This window comes from Eurosta solidaginis, chromosome 1 (genome assembly GCF_040869045.1).
Source record: "Eurosta solidaginis isolate ZX-2024a chromosome 1, ASM4086904v1, whole genome shotgun sequence".
NCBI classification, from domain to species: Eukaryota; Metazoa; Arthropoda; class Insecta; order Diptera; family Tephritidae; genus Eurosta; species Eurosta solidaginis.
Window position 1 is genome coordinate 372177614 of NC_090319.1, and position 24969 is coordinate 372202582.

Sequence of the window (24969 nt, forward strand, 5' to 3'; positions counted from 1 at the left end):
CTATCTCCATCTTCGTCTCATTCTATCTCTTTCTCAATCTCCTTCTCTCTTTTCTCTTCTCTTAATTTCTTCTCATTCTTCTGCATCCCTTATTGCCTGTCCCAGAGGGTGGTATGTATTTTATTCCAGTCCCAGTCCCAGTCGCACTCCGAGTCTCAGTCCCAGTCCGTCTCTGGATAATATATTACTCTGTACTAAAGCACTCATCAACTGCTTTCATTTGATATCCATATTGTATAAACACTGTCTAGGCATTCACTGGCCCACGTTTTGGCCTATATCTCGAGGCCATAGTCACCCAGGGGTATGAAAAATACCCCCTACTAAAGCACTCATCAACAGCTTTCATTTGTTATCCATATTCTATACACACATTCTAGGGGTACTCGGGTCCACGTTTCGGCCTATATCTCGAGGCCCTGTACGTCGATCGCAACCAAACCTATGTAGTAACCACCGCGTGAGGTTTACGCAACTTGTGTGAAAGTTTGACCGACGCATCTCTTCAAACACCGGCGACCAACTAACACACATTTTAGCTTTTCTTTTTATATGTGTAGATTTTTATTTTTCACACTTCACTATAATATTAAAACGAAATGCAGATTTTTGTTGCTTTTGAAGTTCGGCTTAATAATTGCACATGGAACTAAAGACTCTCCCCCTCCCACCTTCTCGACGGGCCTTGTGATGTGCTATACTTGATATCATTCGCTATAATATTTTTTTATTGATAAGTACGTTGTTTATTTAAACACCAACAATTACACGGAAGTATATCCGCACCACCTGAAAATGTGAGTGCCGTTGCGTATACGTAACATTTTATTATTACGTATAAACAAATAAAAAAAATTGCAATAAAATAACCTATCCTATATTTCAAGTTAGATCGAACTACACACGGGGTGCAAAACAAATTCAAAATCGGTTCAGTAGTTTAGGAGTCCATCGGGAACAAACATAGTGACACGTGATTTTTGTATATTAAGATATTAACATAATTAACGTTAAACAAATTAACTTTAAATGGAGCACCAAAATTTATGCAATAAAAAAATATAAATAAGTAATGCATATAAAAGAAAAATCGAGAAGTTGAGGTACAAAAACGATAAAAGTGCAGCAACGGAATAAAACTTAGCAGGAAATTTAAAAAATTTAGAATAAAATAGAACATTGAAATATGAAAAAACATAAATAAAAAAGATGTAAAACCATGCTTAAAAATTGAAATACTAGTATGAACATGAACAAATCCAAAAACGACAAAGTGCCAACATTTAGTGAAACGAATTTTTTTTTTGATATTGTTTTGCTGTTTTTGATATTTTGTTAATAAAAATTCAAAACAGTTTTGAAATATAATATTTCGTATTTCTTATTTTACAGCTAAACTAGTGCCTTAAAATATTCTAAAAGTTTTTAAAAATAACAAATTATACATACTTTTATGTATAACTACAACAACGAAACAAGAAAAATTAAAGTTTAAAATAAAATCTTTAGAGAAATCAAAAAAAAAAAACAAAATCACGAACAACAAGCTTTAAATAAAAATGAACTGTAAAAAGTGTAAAATAAAAATTTTGAAATTTTAAAAATGAATTGGCCCAAGCGTAATAGTCAATTTACTGTGAAACTGCAGTCAACAAAGTGTTAAAGTGCCTACAAAAATATAAAAGAGCGTTAAAAAAATGAAAATCAAATTTATCTACATTAAACATATTTAAACACACATACAAAACTGACGAGCTAAAATTTTACAAAAAAAAAAAATTAATTTCATAAGCAAAAATTCTGATTACAAGAACTAAAACATATCAAAATTCCAAAAAAAATTTTAAATTGGCTTATCAACACAAATACACACATTGGCACTCACATAATTAGATTTACTCACATATAAATTTTTCAAAGGAATTCAAAATATAAAAAACCAAACCAAACTGGCTTACAATAACGACGAAATCTCGGTGCAAGAAACCATCTCACAGCTGGATTATTACGCCTATTGGTTGACACACTGTTTGGGAAGGTGAGTAGAAGTTTAAAAAAATTAAAAACAAAAATTGCTTAAAATATTACAATTTAGGAAACGATAAAAGCGCGCTTAAAAATATTAATTCGCTTTTTTTTGTAACAAATGCATGAAAGAGATAAGGCTGTAAAAATGTTTGCAGAAAATATCAGCAAAGCACGAGCATTAAAAATTTGCCATGAACTCGTTTACAGTGGACTAAGCGCATACCTCAGTTTAAATTTATTTACTTATTTGATGTTTTTTTTTTTTGTTTTTTTTTTTCTATTACTTTGCTGTTCCACTTCCCTTCTTTCAATTGAATAAACTGCACATGGACATGCATATGTATGTATGTGTACATATGCGTGTGAGCGTGTTTATTAAATAAAGTTTGAATTTGTGACCTTCCTTAGGCTATGAAGGTTGTAGTATTGGGGGAAGAGGGTATTTGCAACTCTTATATTTTTATTTAAAAAAATAAGCAAAATGTATGATTAAAAAAGAACACATGTAAAATAATCGAGAGGTTATAAACTAGTAAAATTCAAGTTCAAGATTTGCCATTTTTGGTGATAATAAAAGACAGATCGGCGATTTTTGACCTTGAAATAATCAAAGATTAAAAAAATGGCTATTCCTTTAGTTTTTTATTTTATTTCGTTATTTATTGTTCATATTAATAAACAACACCGAAAATGGCTCTAAAGGTAAAATCACAAACAAACAAAAATTTTAAATTTGCTTCCATATCTGCACAAAAGGCAGTAAAAACGGGACCTGTCGTTTGTTCCATTCAAACTAGAATAAAACAGGGTCTCATCGTCATTTTCCAAGGGTGCATATACCAAATCATTCAATTAAAATAGACACATCAAAGTCCATACCACCTTTATCCGTGCTCAAACGGATTGTGAGACTTCGATCAAATTTTGAAGGGAATGGAGTTGTATCGTTTACTCTTGAACCCTTTTCAAAACTATTTCCTGATTGTTTCTTGAACATTTTGGATTGTTTTCAGAAACACAGGATTATTTTAGGAATCATTTCGAAATTATATCTGTGAAATTTTGGTGTGATTTCAGGATGACTTCTGACTTATTTTCGGAATCATTTCGAATCATTTCAGAACCGATTTTGAACAATTTCACAATGAATTCAAAATTAATTTAGGTTTTATCTTATGTGTCACTTTTGGCCAACTTCAGGATTATTACGAGATTATTACGAAACTATTTTAGATTTAGCACTGTTATAGGATCATTTTGGTATTATTTTCGGTCTCACACTTTGAGACACTGTTGCGAAACTATTTTAGATTTTAGGACTGTTATAGGATCATTTTGGTATTATTTTCGGATTCAGACTTTGAGACACTATTTTGGACATAATTTGGAGCAATTTTATGTAAAACCTCAGAAGCATTAAAATCAAATCCTAAAATGGAGATTTATGGGTTTGGAATATATGGGTTGCCTATTTGTGAGCATCGATAAAAATTGTAATAATGTTGCAAGATGTCTGCAATAATACAAATATTTATTTTATAAATCGCAATCCCTTTCAATTTTAAAATTACTCAAAAATACACTGTCAGGGCTGCAAATACCCATTATTGCTCAAAATTTAAACCAAGCTAATCATACATCAAGAAGTAAAGCCGCCCGCATAAGAAATACGCCAATTCGATCCCTAATACATAGACTATCGAAAAATGGATTGATTTCTATTTTTTCTTTGCCAAAAAAATCATACACAAGTATTATGTTTTGAGTTTTTTATTTCGCACGAAAAATAACGAGAACGAAATTGAATAGTGAAGATGGCACAACGTCGAGACCGGTTTGTCTGCTAATCAAAATTGACAAGGGATGACAGAAAATCGTTTCAATAATCAGTAGTGAAGTTTTTTTTTCGCTCGAAAAACATCACCTATTTTTTCGAGCGAAATAAAAAGCTTGAGAAATAACTGTTATTTTTTTAGCTTAAATAAAACCCACAATAGAACTATTAAAAGAAATTTGTATAATAAAGTTATAACTCTTACGAGTATTAATTATTATTTATATGCCTAACTAAAAAGTATAAGGATTCGACGTTATTTCTCATTACCACGTTTTTATACTCAGCTGTATTTGTACACAGGGTATGGTATTTTAAGCTTTACTTTCATGTTTCTATGTATGTAATTTTTTCTAACAACCCTGCAAAAAATTGTGCGATGAATCCCTAAAGAGATTGGTCTCCGATTGATCTCTTTTGTCTACATTCGGGCATAATAGACTCCCTTTAGCCCCTTTCAGGGTACAGTTGGGCTTAGTCAAGAATGTAGCCAGTTTTGAGAAATATTAAAAAAAACTGCAGCGAAATGAGTAAAATAAAAAAGATTACAGGTGACTGATTCGAATTATTTAAGGAAAATGCGGAGCCTTATACCGAACCTAAATTACTTTAAAAACAGCACGCCACATACTAGAAGAGAAACGGGTTTAATTTCCCCGGATAAATGCCGCGAAAAAACATTATTATTATTACTTTGGCCACGCTGAGTCGAGGATAGATGTCCCAATCCATTTGGGAAAAACCAAAAGGAGACAAGAGTTGCGTATGATCCATCAAGCAGGAAAGGCGTGGACAAAAGCCCGGCGCTGCAAAATTTCTAAGATCATGCGCAAAGCCTACGATATTAGACTCACAAAGTGGCTCATGTCTCTGAAGAGAAAAGATTTAATGCTCACGTTGGGCATACTTACTGGACACTGCCTTCTGGCGACAAATGCTTATAAGCTAGGCCTCGTCAGTAACAGCAAGTGTAGGAAGTGTGAGCTGCAGAAAGAAACGGTTGAGCACGTTCTGTGTTCATATCCTGCGCTTGCCAGGACAAGGCTCCAGCTATTAGGGGCCGCAGAGTTGCCAGACCTTGAGGCACAACTAAGCTGGGTCCTAGAAAACTACTAGTATTTGCCAAGAGGACGGAGTTATTGTGTAACATATGTTATGGCATCTGATTGGGGCTCTTCCGTTTGGTCGTCAAACAAATTCTGGTAACACTATGGGCACATTCAGTATATGTGAGGTCTTTATTGACCGGCCAGTTCAACCTAACCTAACCTTATTTTGGAACGATATACAGGATCATACTCAACAGTCAACTTGGCTGCTTGCGGTTTAACATATGCATATATTTCATGTTCTTGTAAATTTGTACATAATTGTAGGGCTGGACTACAGTTTCCTACTTGATTTTGGCTTTATTAAAGGTGCTTTAATTAAAAAATAAAAATAAAAACAAACACCACCCTCTACTGCTACTAACTCTACATACTTCATTTTTACACAAAACTTATTTTGAATTTTGCTAGGACTTACAGATCCCTCATATCAAAGGGGATTGGTCCAATCGATCACTTTCGGGTATAAATGGGTACAATTAGTCTCTTCGTGGGGCATGCTCAAACAAAAGCAAGCAGTACAACTCATACAAAGAGATCAAAACTGGCATTGGTCGCATACTCCTTTGCGACTTATCCCGGAAATAATAAGACAAAATGTTACGTATACGCACCGGTAACCGTATTTGCTGATAGTACGGATATGCTTGCATGTAATTGGTTTTTTAATAAAACAACGTAGAATGGTTACATTTTCTTTTTTTACTAACATTACATGTTTTATGTGTCGTCGAAGTCAGATTTTCAAAAAAACCTAACATTCCTAAAGTTTTCCTACTTGTCAAATACACTTGAAAAGAAAAAGCCAATAAAGATCATCCATAGACCCATGTTGTTTCCTCTACTTAAATCGTACACAAGAAATAAAAATATATTTCGAGCCTCGATAGCCCAAACATCGGTGTTTTTAAGGCTAACTTCGAAAAACGTAGCATAACTTTATTCTTTGTATTTTATCCCCTTAAAAAGTTGTATTAGATCCAATACCCAGCACGGTAATATACACTATTTCACATAGATCAATCCATTATTAGTATCTCGCAATATAAAATTTTTTCATTCGCGATTTTGTTCTAAAATCTATTGTCCTAATAATATAGTCAAAGCTGTAAATTTCTTTATACTTAAACCTTTATTGTCATTTGCACATACTTACAAAAGGTACAATTGTATTTTGTTGTATACTTTTCGACAGCGCAAACATTTCGTCGCAAAATACTCTGCCCTCAGATGCATTGCCACTTTTGCTGCTTTTTTGGCACTTGGCGTCGCAATTTGCGCAAGTAATAATAATCTGACGTTAATAATTTTGTAAATGCTAGGCACAAATGTTTCAATGCATGCACTAGTTATTTTTGAATTTGACGTATTCATAATGTGATCTTACATAATTCACAAAATTTCGCCAATGTTTTGTTTATTTACACAATTTGTGTAATACGATTTTCTAAGTACTTGAACCGAACGCTAAATAGGATTGCGGAAGATTTGTTTGTTTAATATTTTTAGTTAAAATGAACTATTTTTGGCTTAGAAGGTTTGTCAATCATAGAATATTTTATCATATTTAACACAATCAGCCCAATTGTAAACAAAAATTCCTTGCGAGTTTTTTTCTCTCCTCCCCCCTTCCTCGTATTCTAAATAAAAAATCTTCACATTCTACCACAAAACTCTTTGTTACAGTCCAAAAGTACCAATATAATAAAAAGCAGCAGAAGAGTTCTCAGCAAATTTTATACAGTCATCCAGAAATTGGGCAAGGATTTTTTAAGAAGGATTCAATCGATTTTGGCACATGACGAAAGAGGAATTCATCTAGGCTTGGCCGTCAGAATATTGTTTTGCTGAATGGAAGCAGGCAACTCCAGCGGATTTGAGTTTTCGCGCAGTCTTCTTCTTAAGCTCAACTGTTGGTGTTGCTATGGCACCAATTCGTTACTCATTTCAGTCAATACCATATGAAATGCAATACTGTGCTTTGCTTATATTTTATTTCTCAATTTTAAACAATTTCGCAACAGTTACTAAAGTTTTCAATTTGTTAAACAAAAATAGAAATACGCAACAAAATTTCAATAGACAAAACAGCTGACTTCGAAAATTCGAAATTTCTATTCCACAATTATTGTTCGCCAGGAATTTTTCCGCGGGAATAAAAAAATCCGAGAGAACAATATTCCGAGCGAATATTTAGAATTGGACTAAATGTGTTCCAGCAATTCTGCGAAATACAGAAAGTCAATCGATTATTGTACCGTGTGCTTTGAGTGCGCGCCATTGCGAAGCCAACACAATTCAAAACATCAGGAGCCATATTGATCTTGTTGTGGGTTATTGAGAGCCATTGTTAATTTACTTCTTGTTCATACCTTGTTTGATTGTGCCCGATGCTGTTGTAATTATTTTTGATTTTAAGCTGCTGCATTTGCAACCTAGTTAGGCTTACTATTATGCACACCACTGTTTTCCGTACAAAGATATAAAATACGTTAATTTTTAAAGAATATAAAACAACATGTGGCATAGCAATTATTTAATTTATTTATATATTTAGTAGCGCACCACCTCAAGTCATAATTTCAGATGCGCTCGAATTGTTCCTTTCGCAATCGTCCTATTTCGAACCTACGATATATTACTAAATATAATGCAACAATTGTATGAATATTAAACATGCATAGGTACATGTGAATGTTAGAAGAAGAATATGAAGGTTGCAAATTTAGTTTGACGTCACTCGCACAAAGAGATAAAGAAATAAAATGAAAGGCAATTAAATGATGAGAAACAAATTTGGGCATAAGAATCATAAATAAATAAATGCAAAACAAAAATGAAAAATAAAAATAAAATAAAATTATTTTAAGCACTTCCTTTATATAAATGGACAAAAATCAGCGAAAAATGTCTCCTTATATAAAGACATATTCTTGCTAGACTTTGATTTTTAAATTTTGACATAGAAATTGCAAAAATATTTATGAGAAGTAAAAGTATGAAAGTGGAGCGCACATTACTTGGCTTGGAAAGTAGGTAGGAAAGGAGATATTATTAGTCAATCAATTGCGCTCCACCTTTATATTTTTACTTCTCATAAATATTTTTGCAATTTCTATGTCAAAATTTAAAAATCAAAGTTTAGCAAGAATATGTCATTATATAAGGAGACATTTTTCGCCGATTTTTGTCCATTTATATAAAGGAAGTGCTTAAAATTTTTTTATTTTGTTTTTATTTTCTCCTTTTCTTATATTCTCTCGGTGTCTTAACCTATCTGTTAAGTTTTACGCTTGTAGCTCAATGAGAACGTACATAAAAATCAATGCCAAATTCCCTCCGTTCGGTTTGATTTTTCTAAATATCTCATCCCGTGCGCCCCCTAGCGAAACTTTTTGTATCGTGTCATCGACCCCTGAATTAAGTTTGAAATTTCTAGTCTCTAGCTCATCGAGAAATTACTTAAAAGCTGGTTTGAAAATTTTCAAATTCATATCTAATTATTTCGATCCGTGCGTTTCCCTTTTGTTGTATTGTCATGGTGTTCTAGCCTATGTTTTTAAGTTTCACGTTTGTAGCTCAATGAGAAATTACTTAAAAATCGATTGCAAGATTTGTATGAAAAGCGGACAAACATTCAACCGACCTAATATAAAGGAAGTAAAAAACACTGACTTTGCAATGTTTGTATTTATGTAGGTACACAACATACGCATTTTTCAAACCTTGAAGAGTTTTATAGCGTCATGTTCCATCTCTTCTCAAAATGTGTCATACAAACCCAAAAACCTTTTTCTGGGAGTTGGGACGAACACGCCCTCCTGCAATGATCGTGCTGTTTAGACAGCGCGTCGGCCAAAGCTCTGTATTTTGGTTTATAACTTTCCTGTCATCTCTTAACTAATATTTAAGCTCAAGCGTTAATGTAAATTATTCTTTCTTTGGGTGTTTATAAAACAGGAGCTATTTATTTAGGGTCGAAGTCAAAGCCTCAAACAAATTTAAAGCCTTATTCTATATATAAAGTTGAAAATGTCGTTCCCTATTCACGGCCAAACTTTAGTTCAAATGTATACAGAATTATTAATTAACAATTCAAGAAGTTGATTATAGCGCTAAAATATCAATTTAAAAATTACACCACTACCAATGCCAAACACGTATTTAAACTATGAGAATGTTTTCAACCACACTGCTACCTCTGTTTGATGTTGTTGTGTTGAAAAAATCAGCAAGTCTCATGAAAACGAACTCGGATTTGATCTCATGAGCAAATGAATAAAGAATGTGTACATAATTGTTTTATTAGAAGTATCTCATGAGGTAGGTAGGTAGGTTGAACTGGCCGGTCCATGAGGACCTCACATAGACTGATTGAGTCAGTAGTGTTACCAGAAGTTTGTTTTAACGACCAAACTGAAAAACCCTATCAAAAACCAGGACCTATGTTATAAAATAACTCCGTCCTCTTGGCAAATACTAGAAGCTTCCTAGGACTTAAGCCACTTGCTGCTTCTAAATCTGACAGCTGTATCACTCCTAATAGCTGGAGTCTTAGCCTGGCAAGTGCAGGGCACGAGCACAGAACGTGCTCGATCGTTTCCTCCTCCAACCCGCACTTCCTACACCTGCTATTACTGACCAAGCCTAATTTAAAGGCATGTGACGCCAGAAGGCAGTGTCCAGTCAGAATACCCGTCATGAGTCTACAGTCCTCTCTTTTTAATGATAGAAGCAACTGTGTTAGTCTAAGGTTGTAAGAACTACACATAATCTTCGACACTTTACAGCCCCGCGCTTGAACCCACGCCTTTTCTGCTTGGTCGATCATGTGCACCTCTCGCCTTCGCTTAATCTCGCCCAATCTAATTGGGACGTCTACGGAGCAAGCTTCAAGGGATGCGCCCTTTTTAGCTAATTCGTCCGCTTTTTCATTCCCATCTATTCCCATATGCCCTGGGACCCAATATAGATGTATGCTTCTCCCTGTCTCGATTCTCTCCAGAGACTGCTTACACTCTAACACGCATTTAGATGCTGTGCTATGCGAGATTATTGCCTTAATTGCTGCTTGACTGTCAATATAAAAGTTAACACGGTTGCAGCTTAAGCTATTCTCTTCCAGGGTTTCTACTGCTTTGGTTACGGCTAATATTTCCGCTTGGAAAACGCTACAGTAATCCGGCAGCCTGTAGGATCTGCTTAATTCCGGATCAGCGCAGTATACCGCAGACCCTACTCCTTCCACTATTTTGGAACCATCGGTGTACACATGTATCGCCTCGTCCGCCATTTGCGCACCCTTGCGCCAACCGTCCACCTCTATTGTGGCCTTAAGATCTCCCTCAAAGTGCAGGTAGGGAATCATGTAGTCTGTTCGTCTTGTGACTGAGGACGCTATACTACTATGGCCATATGGTCGGCGCTCAAGCTGCCCCGAAGCACCGAGCCTGGTTGCGGTCGTTAATGCTTTGTTCTTTGCTACCAGGTCTACAGGTGGAATGTGCAGAATGGCATACAGTGCAGCCGTCGGGGTTGTTTTCAGGGCTCCCGTAATGCAAAGCATCGATAGTCTGCATACCCCCTCTAATTTTTTGAGGTATGTTGTTTTTTGTGTGGCTTTCCACCAAACAAGAACTCCATAGTATAGAATAGGGCTTACAATCGCTGTAAAAACCCAATGAGAAAGAGAGGGCGATAGGCCCCACGTACACCCCAGCATTCTTTTACATGCATAGAGTGCCGTTGAGGCCTTCTTGACCCTCTCCTCCACGTTGAGCTTCCATGACAGCTTACTGTCTAGGATGATTCCTAGATATTTTGTGCAAGGTTTCTCCTGTAAGGTCACCGCCCCTAACTTAGGCCTGGTCCAATTTGGGACCTTGTACCTCTTTGTAAACAAGACCATATCCGTCTTCTCCGCATTGACTTTCAGCCCGACATTAGATGCCCAGGTATGAATATCCCGAAGCGCCCGATCCATCAAAGAACTAATCGTTGGAAGGCATTTTCCACTTATGACAATTGCAACGTCATCTGCGTAAGCCGTAAGTTTTACGGGTCCCTCATCGAATTGCCTGAGCAGTTGGTTGATGACCAGTGTCCACAGCAGAGGTGATAGCACCCCTCCCTGCGGCGTGCCCCTGTCCACTGATTTCGTGGCCTCGTACAATCCCCATTGTGATGTAATCTTTCTGCAATTTAACATGCAGCCGATCCATCTGATTAAGGCAGGATGTACTTTAATGTAATTAAGACCATCCATAATCGCCCATTTTGCAACATTATTGAAAGCCCCGGCAATGTCCAAGAATACTCCTAGAGCATACTCCTTATATTCCAGGGATTTCTCTATGCTTATTACCACCCTATGCAATGCGGTGTCTACCGACTTGCCTTTGGTGTACGCATGCTGTGTTGTGGAGAGCAGCTTTCCATCCACGTTGCACTTTATGTACACATCTATCAGCCTCTCAAAGGTTTTGAGCAGAAATGATGTTAAGCTAATGGGTCTATAGTCTTTGGGATACACGTGACCGATCTTCCCCGCCTTTGGTAGAAAAGCTACACGAGCAGTTCTCCAAGAGTGCGGAACATGATTCAGTCTTATGCACCCATCGAATATTATTTTAAGCCATTCCACGACCGCCCTGCTTGAGAATTGTAGCATGGCCGGGAATATACCATCTGGGCCCGGCGATTTAAACTTAGAAAACGTCTTCACTGCCCACTCGATCTTGGTATCGTTCACCAAGCCCGGCACCACTAGCTCCGTGATCGAAGTGTGAGTGATGTCTGCTGGTTCTTCTAAACCGTCTCCCGATGGGAAATGTGTATCGAGAAGCACCTCAAGGGATTCCTCACTATCACGTGACCATTCCCCGTTCTCTTTCTTTATTAGTCTCTGGACTATGTTTCCCTTTGCTAGGACTTTTTTCAACCGTGCTGTTTCACTGGAGCACTCTATGTCCGTACAGAAACTTTTCCATGAGTTTCTCTTCGCCCTGGTAATTTCACGCTTGTAGATCCTCAGTAGATCCCTGTACTCGTCCCGACACGCTTCGCTTTCCGCGGTCTTTGCGAGTTTAAACATTTCTTTTACCTGTCTTCTTAGAAGACTCAGCTCATTGCTCCACCATGGCGGCTTTGCTTTTCCTCTGAATCTTCTTAGAGGGCAAGCTTTGTTATACGCAGTCATAAGCGTCCTTGTTAGGAATTCATTCGACTCCTCCAGTTCCTCTACATTAGCAACCTCTTTGGGTTGTCCCAGTTTCGTTTCTACATGTTTTTGGAATTTAGTCCAATTCGTTGCCCTAGGGTTTCTAAAGGTTCCTCCCTTCTCTACCCTCTTTAGTGGGATGCTGAAGCTTATATACGCATGGTCGGAGAAGGATGGTCTATCGAGAACCATCCAATCATACCTTGATATATCACGCTCGGAGCTCAATGTAATATCCAGAACATTGCTGGATGTTGGACCAATGTATGTAGGAACATTTCCCCTGTTGGCTATCTGCAAATTGGTTTGCAGGATGTAACAAAATAGAGATTCGCCTCTCTCGTTCGTATCTGCTCCTCCCCACGCATTGTGGTGCGCATTTGCATCTGCGCCTATGACCAACCGCCCTTTGCGCCCTTCCTCCTGTACTAGCCTTTTGCACTCCATCGGTGGAACCTCCGCAGCATGGGCCATGTAGCAGGACGCCAGGATAAATGCCTGCTTATTCTTTTGCTCAACGGCCACCGCTACGAGATCCTCGGTGGTGTAATTAGGCAGCATATATGAATGCAGCTGTTTCCTTACCATTACTACAGCTCGCACCCGTCCTTCCGTTTGTGCGTAGTAAACGCCAAACCCGCGCGCGCTAAGTCCAGAAACCTTTCCTCCCGATGAGAGCCACGGCTCCTGGATCAGCGCCACGTCAAACGAACCCTCCTCAAGGGTTAGGAGGAGTTCGCTCGACGCCACTTTACTGTGTTGGAGGTTTATCTGTAGGACTCGCAGCACCATTGGGCTGTTTGTCCCCCTCCAGCACCTTCGTCTTGACGTCGGCGTCCTCCTCTTGCCCTTTTGGTTTAGAGTATTCGAGGCCCCCTTCAGCCCCTCGTGAATGTTGTGCCGTGTGTTCCTCTGTGCGAGTCACAGCACCATTTAGCGGTTGGTCCTCTTCTAACACGTTCGTGGTGACGTCGGGGACCTCCACCTGTCTTTTTTCCCTTAGGCTTCTGAGGTCCTTTTCGACTTCGCCCACTTCCAGCGTGTTAGGATTTTTATCCTCGGGACTTCTTTTCCTGAGTCGCATGTAAATTTTGCCAGTGCCAAAGGACATTTTGCCAAGCTGCGTGTACAAAATATCCTCCGCCTGCTTGTTTATTTGGAAGATGTAGAACTGACCATCCTCGGTAGGCCGAGATACAGTAAGTACCTTCCAATCCTGTGTCGGTATGTTCGGATTCTGATTCTGCAGAAGTCGCAGTGTATCCTCCGACTTCATCACGCATGGTATCCATACCTTAACTTTTGGTACCGTGGGGATTTGCGCTTTATCCACCACCTCAAACCGCGCGTTCGTGCCTTGCCTTTGGAGGTTTGGAACGACTTCCTCCAGCCACCGCAAGCTCGCGATGTTGTCGCACGCTATCATCTTCACACCATTATACCATCCCCCCGAATCAAAGGTTGGAAGGGGCTTACTTGGTTGTTCCCGCATCATCTTAAGCATTAAGCTAATAAGCTCCCTTTCCACAGATCTCCACCTTTCAGTAGTCATTTGTCCGAACGGACTGCTACGATCAACCAGCGCCACAGTCAGTGACTGCTTTGCCACATCACTCATCTTCTCGGGAAAAGCAGGAGTCTTAGTGTTATCTCCCTTTAGAACCTCCGAGAACACCGGAGTCTTCGCGTTAACTCCCTTTAGCGCCTCCGAGAAAGCCGGAGTCTTAGCGTTATCTCCCTTTGGCTTATCTCCTACTTTCGTAGTTGGAACTTCCCTCTGACTGGCAGCTTTCGAGGTAGTTGCTACCTCGCTATTGGAACCCATCTGACTTACAGCTTTGGGCCTACTTGTCTTGTCTATGCGACTGCCCTGCCTCGCGGCTCTAGGACTGGGTCCTTTCTGCCTCTTGAAAGCAGGCTTGTCGCCTTCTGCCGAACGTTGCCTCTTCATTCTGCCATTCGACGCTTCTTCCTCCTCGTACCGGTTGCAGAACCGAGGGTTTCTCGCAGCAAACCTTTTGAACTGCCTTCGACCTACTTCTACCGCTTCATGGGCCCATTCCAAGCGCTCGATCTCCACTTCTGTTGGGTCGACCACTGCTCCCAAGCGTTGTACAATTCTTAGTGCTGCGCGGTACTGCGAGAGAGCTCTTTTACTTCCTCTGCTCCGTACCCTTCTCCACTCTTCTACTCCGTTTTCATTTGTGTGCTTCTCCAACACGGAGTTCATTGAATCAGCACTACTCTCGCTCCCCGAGTCCGACGCATCGCTTAATTCGTATTTGTCGTCCTTGGATTGCGACTCAGTCCTCCTCTTTACATCCTCCTTATTACATTCAGGTAATGAGTTGTTCATCTTGGTCGTACGACCACCTGCCCGACAAGGCGGGCTCAGCGGTCCAGTATTATATACGGGGAAAGAACCGTCCGCCACAGCAGCGCCCCTTACTGCGGTAAGGCCATAAATACTTCCCGAGATGGCCCGGTATCGGGAAGGCTCCGTTCGAATACAGCCGAATTTATCCCCTGGCTGCAAATCGTCCAATAGGCACGGTCCGCATAATACCCTGGATTAGGGGGTTGGCAGTTCTTGGTCACCGACATCCCGCCGCCCTCCTATGAGGCGAAACGGCGTAGATGTCAGTCCTAAACAGCTCCGCCTCATAGTCGGGCGCTATGGAGTTCGGCTAAGCCCTCACACCAACGACAAGGTGCCTACCCTAGTGAGGGAAAGTAGTATCTCATGAGAGTCAACAAATATTAGTAAATGTGTATTTTTCCTTGCTGATATTTAAAGTGTTTATAAAAACAAATAAGAATATACAAGTATTTATGTGTTTGGTTGCAACAATTTGTTTGTCAATAAAATAAAATAGAGTAAAATAAAATTAAATTAAAAAGAAAAAACGAGAAAATAAAAAATTTTGAAAAAAATAAAAAAAAGAGTTGAGTGTAAAAGAAAAGTTTGAAAATTGCATAATAAAATAAAATCGAATATATTAAAATAAAATTAAATTATATTAAAATAAAATAAAGGGAAGGGAAGATAGCCACGAAAAGGAAACGAAAAGAAACGGAGTGAAAGGAAAGGAAAAAAGAGAGGAAAAAGAAAGGAAAAAAAAGAAAGGGAAAATTAAAGAAGTGGAAAGAACAAAAAGCAAAGAAAAGAAAAGGAAAGAAATTGAAAGTATAGAATAGGAAAGCAAAGGTATAGTGCCGTTTACAGTGGTTGAATTTCAAATATGTTCATACATAAATATAAATATTTGCTGGCCTTGTATATGCCGGCGAATGTGATTATGCCTGGAAACTCAGAAAATTTAAGTACTTGTGCCCACGCGGTGCTGAGAAACAAAATAGCAACATGAAAAAATAGGTAAACATTTATTAGCTTCGACTTATCGAAGTGAACCGGAACTGAATGCAGACTGGAAAAGAATCACGAAAACAGAGAAAGAAACAGAAACTTTAACCGAATCGAAATCTGCAAACTACATTCTGAATCGAAGCCGAAACCGAAAGCGGACCTTAAGTAGAAGCGGAATCCCACCTGGAACCGAATCAAAGATCGAGATTGGAAAATAAAACGGGCTGATAGCAGATCAAAAACCGGATTGCAGTCGGAAGCTTAATCGAACAAATAATCGAATACTGGAACCAAACTCGACACGATACGAAACCAGACCAAAACCTGAAAAAAAATTGAAAAAATAAAGTAAGGCGCAACTGAAAATGGAAGTGAAACCTAAAACAGAGATAAAACGGGAACCGAAACTAAAGCAAAGTCAAGCATGAAAGTACAATCGAAATTCAAGAAACGAACACTTGTTCACTGCTTACTCTGCTGAATTTACGTAAGTCGTTGCGCTCATATAACGTATTTTTAAGGGAAGAATAGATTTCTTGATTAAAAACATTCGTCCGTTTAACGCATATCCGTATTTTAACATATGACACTTCGCGAGTAATTATAAGCGACTCACGGCTTTATTAAATGAAATATGAATAAGGTGAAGAGTTAGCGTGTCCGTCTGCTATATAAGCGGGGTCGCCTCTCGACAATGTTTTTTTAAACAGCCAAAAAAAAAATAACACTACGAAAATTTGAAGTGAAGCTCCTCAGAAATATATTGGGCCAAATTATTATTATTGCTATCCAAAGAGCAGCCAATACGCGCTTCTCTTTAAAGAGCTAATAGGAAAAATGTACAGTAAAAATATCTAAAAATAGTACCTTGTACTTACTTAACTTCTTTTCCTTTCTTTTGCTATCCAAAGAGCAGCCAATACGCGATTTTCGTCAAAAAGCGAATTGGGAAAATGTACAATAAAAAAAACCTAAAAATAATACTTTGTACTTACTTAACTTCTTTTCCTATTGGGTGCGCAATTTAAAATTATTTATTACCACACGTGTATTTTAATTTGCTTGTACTTAGTTGTTTACATATTCATGCCGACACGTATGTACTATTATCACTCTTTTCAAATTGCCGAATTTCAAATGTGAATAATTATACAACAAGGGCAGCGTGAATTTGAGGAATATGCATTTACACTTCTCACCCAACTGTGACAATATTCTACGCCTCGCCCAATCTCGTTCTGTTCTTAAATCCAAAGAGCTTATTTGGGCGCCCTCCACTCATTTACGTATGTATGTAGAATGTGGGAAATCGAAATATGTAAATATTTCGACGCACAAAAAAAACTCTTCTGCAAATATTCGAAAATCATTTCTCTTTAATTTTATTACCTTCACCCGTGCTTGCTATCATTATTTTACAACGTTTTATACATGTCTATGAACGAATAGAAACACTTCTTTCCTGCCCTACATGCACGCGCATTCCCCTTTCCTGTGCAGGGTAAATCTTAGGTTAAGTACGTGATATCGTAACTGTGTGTTATTTTTTTCAAAGCAGGGGAGGAGTAATTATATTATTAACTACAACAACATACATATCTTATAATTTTTATCAACATCAGAACACTGATGTTAACTAACAAATAAATGTAACACTTCAAGACAAAAAGCAAAACAGAACAAAAAAAGATTAAATAAATTGCGAAATTAAGTTAAACAACGATAAACAATTGCCAATGGTGCAGTTATGGACTAACTTGTGCCAATACTTGCGAGTGTGTAGCACTTGCTTGGAGAACTGCCCAATGTATAGTGCCAAATCATCTTCCGATTACTTAAAAGTGAAGAAGCACTCAAATACCAATTACCAACATGCCGCCTGATATATTTGCCAATGCCCAACAGTAAGTGCTTAAGTTCGTCCTTACGAGCAATTTAGCGACTAAAGAGTAAAGTTTTCTTTCGTATGTGAGCAAATATTTCCATTTTTCTCAACGCTGAAAAGTAAATATTTTTGAAGTTATGCTTTTTTAGGCGCGTTATGAAAAAATTATGAGAGTGAAATTTTAAAAAAATGTGACACAAATGTCACAGGTTGAAAATACAGTTCGTGTGTTTGTTCGCTGTGAATTGTACGAGTAAACTTGCTTTGAGTGGAATGAATGTATAGCGCCTCTATGTTTGTATGTACCAGTGAGCTGCAATTATTCATCTTTTAAGGTTATTAGTGGACTAACCATAAAATGAGTATTAGTGCGTATGCAAACAAAGAATATCAAGCACTTATATCCACTAACACACATTTACATAGTCCTGCTTCGTAAAATGAATAACCGCTCATAAGCCACGAAGCAGTTCAGTATTCAATTGACTTATTGAACAAGAAAGTCAACTGTGTTATACGAAAACACTAATTGGAATAAGTAAGACTACAGTGGAATAAAATGAATAAAGTCCTATCAGTCTTCCGACGCTAGCAACACAACGATGTACATGAAACTAAACTGAACACAGCGCCAAAGTAAAACCGATGATAAACGAAGTATACAGTGTATTACACACGAAATCAAAGTGCCACTGAGTTAAAGCGACTATAACATCAGTTTATTCTCAATAATGTCATATATGTTTGAGACATATGTGTTACGCAGCACTCGTATGTATTTTCTATTTTATGTGTTAATCACTCATAGTATTTGTCGGTACTTGACTAAGTACACATTTAGACACAATTTTTTAGCTCATGACTAAGTGCACTAATTTTATTAGTACTGAAAGCAGATCTCTGGTATGTACTAATGTTTGTGAACTAAGGAGATTTAATCTATCTTATATATTATTTCTTCTGTACGTATGTTTGTCACTGAACTCTTAAACGACTGGACCGATTTTGATAAGGATGCTTTTGGTTCACAATTTGGTCCGGGAAGTGGACTAAGGCCGACCTATTCCAAATAATCGTATGTATGGTGCGATTCGTTTGAAACTCGGTACAGCGGTACCTCTTTGGCCGCCGTGATAGTAGCGTACTCCGCCTAACACACCGAAGATTCTGGGTTCACGCCCCGGGCAAAGTAACATCAAAATTTTAGGAACAAGGTTTTTCAATTAGAAGAACATTTTTCTAAGCGAGGTCGCCGCTTAGCAGTGTTTCGCAAGCACTCCAAGTGTATTTCTGCAATGAAAAGCTCTCTCTTGCAGATGCCGTTCGGAGTCGGCATAAAACAAGTAGGACCCGTCTCGCCAATTTGTAGCAAAAATTTAAATGAGCACGACGAGGAGAATCTCGGCCAAAAATCTCTTCGGAGGTTATCGCGCCTTACATTTATTTGTTTTATATCCCCACATTAGAAATGGTGACAAGAAAACAGAGGAAATGGGAAGAAAATGTAGGGGATGTTGAAAGAAAGTCGGAAAGTTAAAGAAAAAAAAAGAAAGATGGAGAGTGCGGGTAAAAGTAAGAACACGGGTAATGGTCTAAGACAAAGTAGTAAAAAAAGAGTAATGAGAAGATAGAGAGTAAAAGTGAGAGTTACACTTGGATAAGAGCAAGAGCGGGAAGAAAGGGATAGGGACATTGAATGAGCCGACTAATGTAAGAAGAAGAAAATGCAGAGGGGTTACAAAATAAGAGAAGAAGAGCGTTAGACGGAGGAGTGGCAGGTGGATTGATATAGGAAGCTAGAACAATGCCGATCTGACAGAGTAGAGGCAAGTGGATAGGTAGAGAAAGTCAGAACAATATATGTCGAGTTGTATTATACAGCTGGGAGTATTTCATGTTTGTCTCAATGATTCCGCGTTAGCCAAAGCTATTTAAAATAAAGTTGTGATAAGCCAAAGTTTTTTTTTGTTGGCATCAGGTACATCTGTAAACTCAGATTGTTGAAGCGTCGTTGCTGTAAACACCATTCACCTTTTTCTGCTCAATAAGCTTACGCTTGGTTTACACAGGTAAATCTTGGGTCGTGGGACGGATGCCGTCAATCCCAAGTTTTCGTATTATAAGCCCCCTAGATATTCATTCGCAACTTCATGATATTATTCTAGATCATCAATCATCTCATTGACATATTTCCATATTCCTTAGTTGTAGATGTGATAGTCTGAAGATCCAGAACTTCAGTTCCGTTGAGTAAAACTTTTCCATTTCCTCTTAGTAAAAGGAAATAAACTCTCGCACAAAAGAAAATGCAGGCCGTAGGCGTTATTTTCTTAGAAGTTACTACATATTTCAGAATGGGATTTATGTAGTGTTTTTTCAAATAAGTCAAGAAGCAACACTTAAATTTATGAGAGCAAGTATTTTCAAACGTGACTCCATTTTGTAGTATTGACTTCACCTGTCTGGTTTATTGCATCATATGAAGTAGGCAACTTATTTTTTTTTTGTTGCTTTCCATGTAATTTTTTAGTTTGTTTTTAACACTTTTAGTCAGAAACACAAAGAGGTTTATTATTCATTTTTTCTTACCTCTCAATTAACGTGTTTATTTAGCTGTTAAAATAAACTCGAAGACAAAATAAGCTTTGAGGGTTCTACCTAAATAAGGCCTTGAAAATTTAGCTGGAGAAATATCATATGATATTTGCATATTTGCATATCGTCAACAAGGCGATAAAATACTAAAACTTTTTCGGGAAAGCTCTTAAAAACTGTTTATCCAGAATGAGGATTATTAAATTGATTTTTTAGTATTATGTCGATCTCTCTATACAAGTAAATCACTTAAAAAACATGCTCCTACCTATGTTTAGTTAAAAATATCCTTTTACCAAGGACCCAAACTGTTACTACTTTTATAATAAAAGACTTTCAGAAAAAAATATGTCCTTGCTTTTATTGTTGTCAGTCCGTCAGAAATTATTAAATCCGGACTTTAATTTTTTTAAGCCCGGCCGTATAACTATGGAAAGGCTCATCCAAATAAGACGGATTTTTTAATACAGAATCCTTCTTGTTCCAACAGAAAGCATTGTATCAAATTTTAAGGCAATATCTCAAATGAATCAAACTTTATGACGAAAGAACAGGTGCAAGTTTACCATGGATAAGTATAAGTACAGTAATATGAGTACTATGAGAGTTGGATATAGCTTTACTTACCTACTTAATTGGTGCTTAACCGTCTAAACGGTTATGGCCGTCCAACAAGGCGAGTCAATCGCTCCTTCGCTCCGCCAACCGGCGCCAATTGGTCACACCAAGGGAGTTTAAATCGTTTTCCACCTGGTCCTTCCAACGGAGTAGGGGCCGCCCTCTACCTCTGCTTCCATAGGCGGGTTCCGATAGAAACACTTTCTTGGCCGGAGCATCATCTTACATTCGCATAACATGGCCTAGCCAGCGCAGCCGCTGCGTTTTAATTCGCTGGACTATGTTGATGTCTGCGTATAGCTCGTACAGCTCATCATTAAATCTTCTTCGGTACTCGCCATCGCCAACGCCTAGAGGTCCATAAATCTTTCGAAGAACTTTTCTCTCGAACACTCCCAAAGCCGCTTCATCTGCTGTTGTCATGGTCCATGCTTCTGCCCCATATAGCAGGGGTTCCTGCTTTTAACAATGCAGAATACATGGTTTTGCACTTTAATCGACTAATTATGCTCCCCACTTGCGTGCTTCTGCTTTACTTAGAAACATAATCTTGATATTGTAGCATATTATTCGAAATCTGGGCAATCAAGCATAAAGTGACTCGATGATTCCACCTCATCATCCTGCATACACCTACAGCAGGATGGGGTTTCCGGTATATTGAGACTTACCGCATGGATTCCCATTGGACGGTGTCCTGTTAAAACTCCAATGATTATTTATATATGAACCTTTGTGAACCCAGTTATTTTGGCAGACCTCCCATCCACTTCCGGTCAGAAGGATCTAGCTACCCTGCAAATGAATATGATGTCCGCCTAACGCTTGCTGAGCTGACTCGAGGCCCATCTATGCAGGAGCAGATCCCAGGTAAACTGCGGAGTCCCAAAGTCCCTGCAGCCATTTTCAACCGATTCCATTCTACCGATGAGGGGTAAGAAAACCCGCTTGCCCGAGATATCATTATGGCACGGGACACAGATAATCCTAAACATAAAATAATTTGATGCAATTGCAAGCGAAGTCAGGTATTCCCAGACCGCCCTCGATCGCACTATAGTTGAACTCAAGGCCTCAATGGCCGCTTAGTTATCCGAGTAGATGTTAAATTTCCTATCTGTAGTACCACTGGGTAGCATTTCATCCACTGCATCCTTAATCATGGCAACTTCCGATTGGAATACGCTGCAATGATTAGCTAACTTAAACTTGCGGCTTACATTTAGCTTTTGACAAAAGACCCTCCCTCCCACCAACCTTTCCACCCAACTGCGACCCATCTGCGGATAAGTTAACTGGTCCTCTGCCCCAGATGAATTCCCTTTCCCATTCCTCTTTCGGGGGTATGACTGGGGTGAAGGTTTCCCAGAAATGTCAATTTGAAAGGTTTTATAATCCTTTTGTATTTTTTATGAAGAAAGTGTTTTGTTTATGTTATGTTTATAGACGCTTATTTGTATTGAGCAAAAACAATTTTTCCTAAAATTTTTAACTATTTTTTATATTTCTTTCTTTATAGGTAAGCAACTTTTTTCTCAGAAATCATACAACTGTGTAAATTTGTTGAATAGGATGGGTAAGTATGAAACTATATTACAGTTACGTGTTTCCCTTAGAACAGCGACCTCAAAACGGTTAAAGATAATACTTTCTCATATAAGCAAAACCGGAATAATACAAATAAAATGGTAGTATATTACACCATAGGAGTAAGTTTCGAAAAACACTACGACGAGAAAAAATTTAAATGGATGGATTGTATTTTGATCCTCCTCAGATATGCTAATGCATTTATGATCCTTTTTATACTCAGTTGAGCAGAGCTCACAGAGTATATTAACTTTGATTGGATAACGGTTGGTTGTACAGGTATAAAGGAATCGAGATAGATATAGACTTCCATATATCCAAATCATCAGTATCGATAAAAAATTTGATTGAGCCATGTCCGCCCGTCCGTCCGTCCGTCCGTCTGTCCTTTAACACGATAACTTGAGTAAATTTTGAGGTAATTTGATGAAATTTGGTATGTAGGTTCCTGGGCACTCATCTCAGATCGCTATTTAAAATGAACGATATCGGACTATAACCACGCCCACTTTTTCGATATCGAAAATTTCAAAAACCGAAAAATGCGATAATTCATTGCCAAAGACGGATAAAGCGATGAAACTTGGTAGGTGGGTTGACATTATGACGCAGAATAGAAAATTAGTAAAATTTTGGACAATGGCCGTGGCACCGCCCTCTTTTAAGAGAAGGTAATTTAAAAGTTTTGCAAGCTGTAATTTGGCAGTCATTGAAGATATCATGATATCGCATGAAGAACACGCCCACTTTTAAAAAAAAAATTTTAAAAGTAAAATTTTAACAAAAAATTTAATATCTTTACTGTATATAAGTAAATTATGTCAACATTAAACTCCAGTAATGATGTGGTGCAAGAAAATGCAAAAATAAAAGAAAATTTCAAAATGGGCGTGGTTCCGCCCTTTTTCATTTAGTTTGTCTAGAATACTTTTAATGCCATAAGTCGAACAAAAATTTTCCAATCCTTTTGATAGAGGCATAGACTCTATGACGGTAATTGTTTTCTGTGAAAATGGTCGAAATAGGTGGACGCCACGCCCAGTTTTTATACACAGTAGACCGTCTGTCCTTCCGCTCGGCCGTTAAAACGATAACTTTAGAAAAAGCCGATATATCTTTACTAAACTCAGTTCGCGTACTTCTCTGAACTTACTTTATCTTGGTACAAAAAATGGCCGAAATCCGACTATAACCGCGCCCACTTTTTCGAAATCGAAAATTACGAAAAATTAAAAAAATGCCATAATTCTATACCAAATATGAAAAAAGGGATGAAACATGGTAATTGGATTGGTTTATTGACGCAAAAAATAACTTTAGAAAAAACTTTGTAAAATGGGTGTGACACATACCATATTAAGTAGAAAAAAATAAAAAATTCTGCAGGGCGCAATCAAAAGCCCGTGGAATCTTGGCAGGAATACTGTTCGTGGTATTACATATATAAATAAATTAGCGGTACCCGACAGATGATGTTCTGGGTCACCCTGGTCCACATTTTGGTCGATATCTCGAAAACGCCTTCACATATACAACTAAGGGCCACTTCCTATTAAAACGCTTATTAATACCTTTAATTTGATACCCATATCGCACAAACACATTATAGAGTCACCCCTGGTCCACCTATATGGCGATATCTGGAAAAAGAGTCCACATATAGAACTAAGGCCCACTCCCTTTTAAAATACTCATTAACACCATTCATTTCATACCCATATCGTACAAACACATTCTAGAGTCACCCCTGGTCCACCTTTAGAACTATGGCCGACTCCCTTTTAAAATACTCTTTAATACCTTCCATTTGATACCCATGTCATACAAACACATCCCAGGGTTACCCTAGGTTCATTTTCCTACATGGTGATTTTCCCTTATTTTGTCTCCAAAGCTCTCAGCTGAGTATGTAATGTTCGGTTACATCCGAACTTAGCCTGCCTTACTTGTTGTTTAAAAGTTTAAGAAATATTTCGATCAATGTAGTCAGCTTATTCACCAACTATTTGCTTCCAATTTGGCTTGCACCATCCGTCGCAAGAAAACTTTTTTTGCAAAATATATAAAGTAGTGTAGTGGGAACACAAATCAAATCAAACTAACTGCCCAAAGCAGTTGGTAGAATTATTTAAAATAAAGTTTTTATTGGTTTTTAGAAATGAGAAACTGTTATCATCTATCTTCGTATGCTGAGATCGTTGTCCGACGCGTCTCTCTTAAAAAATGTAAATTTAAATTAGTTTCGTATCAAACAGATACTTGTCTTTTAGTCATAAAATTTCAAAACTGTGTATATAACTTGTTTAAGATAAACATCTTACAAAATTTTAGCAATAACTACAGAATAATAAATTTTAATTCAGCAAACGTAATAGTCAATTTTAATTCAGAAACCGGAACTTGTACTTGTATTTTACGGTTTCTGAAGTACAATTTCCCGTTACTGATGTACAACTGACTACTCTGAAGTCCATATTACGTTTTCCGAAGTACAATGGATGATTCTGAAAAATATTTTACAGCATCTGAAGTACAATCGTTTATTTTGAAATCAATTTTACGTTCCCTCGATTAGTCTTCATCGTTTAAGTCATAAATTTTAAGGGGGCAGTCTTGAACGTATGAATAGTACGAGTGGTTAATTTCTTTTTAGTCCCCAGAAATTAATAGGTTATCTTTGAAAATAATCTCAAATGGATTATACCTTACTTCGAGCGATAATAA

At 37.8% G+C, this 24969-nt stretch overlaps 1 protein-coding gene across 8 annotated transcripts in view; it reads left to right on the forward strand.

Moving 5' to 3' along the window:
• fru (fruitless) overlaps positions 1-24969 on the forward strand; it is a 171953-nt gene that overhangs the window by 25075 nt on the left and 121909 nt on the right. For all 8 annotated transcript variants that reach the window (XM_067763018.1, XM_067763014.1, XM_067763015.1 and 5 more), the window contains one exon: positions 1393-2038. The gene's annotated coding sequence lies outside the window, so the exon portion shown is untranslated. Of the gene's footprint in view, positions 1-1392; positions 2039-24969 lie in introns of those variants that run through there.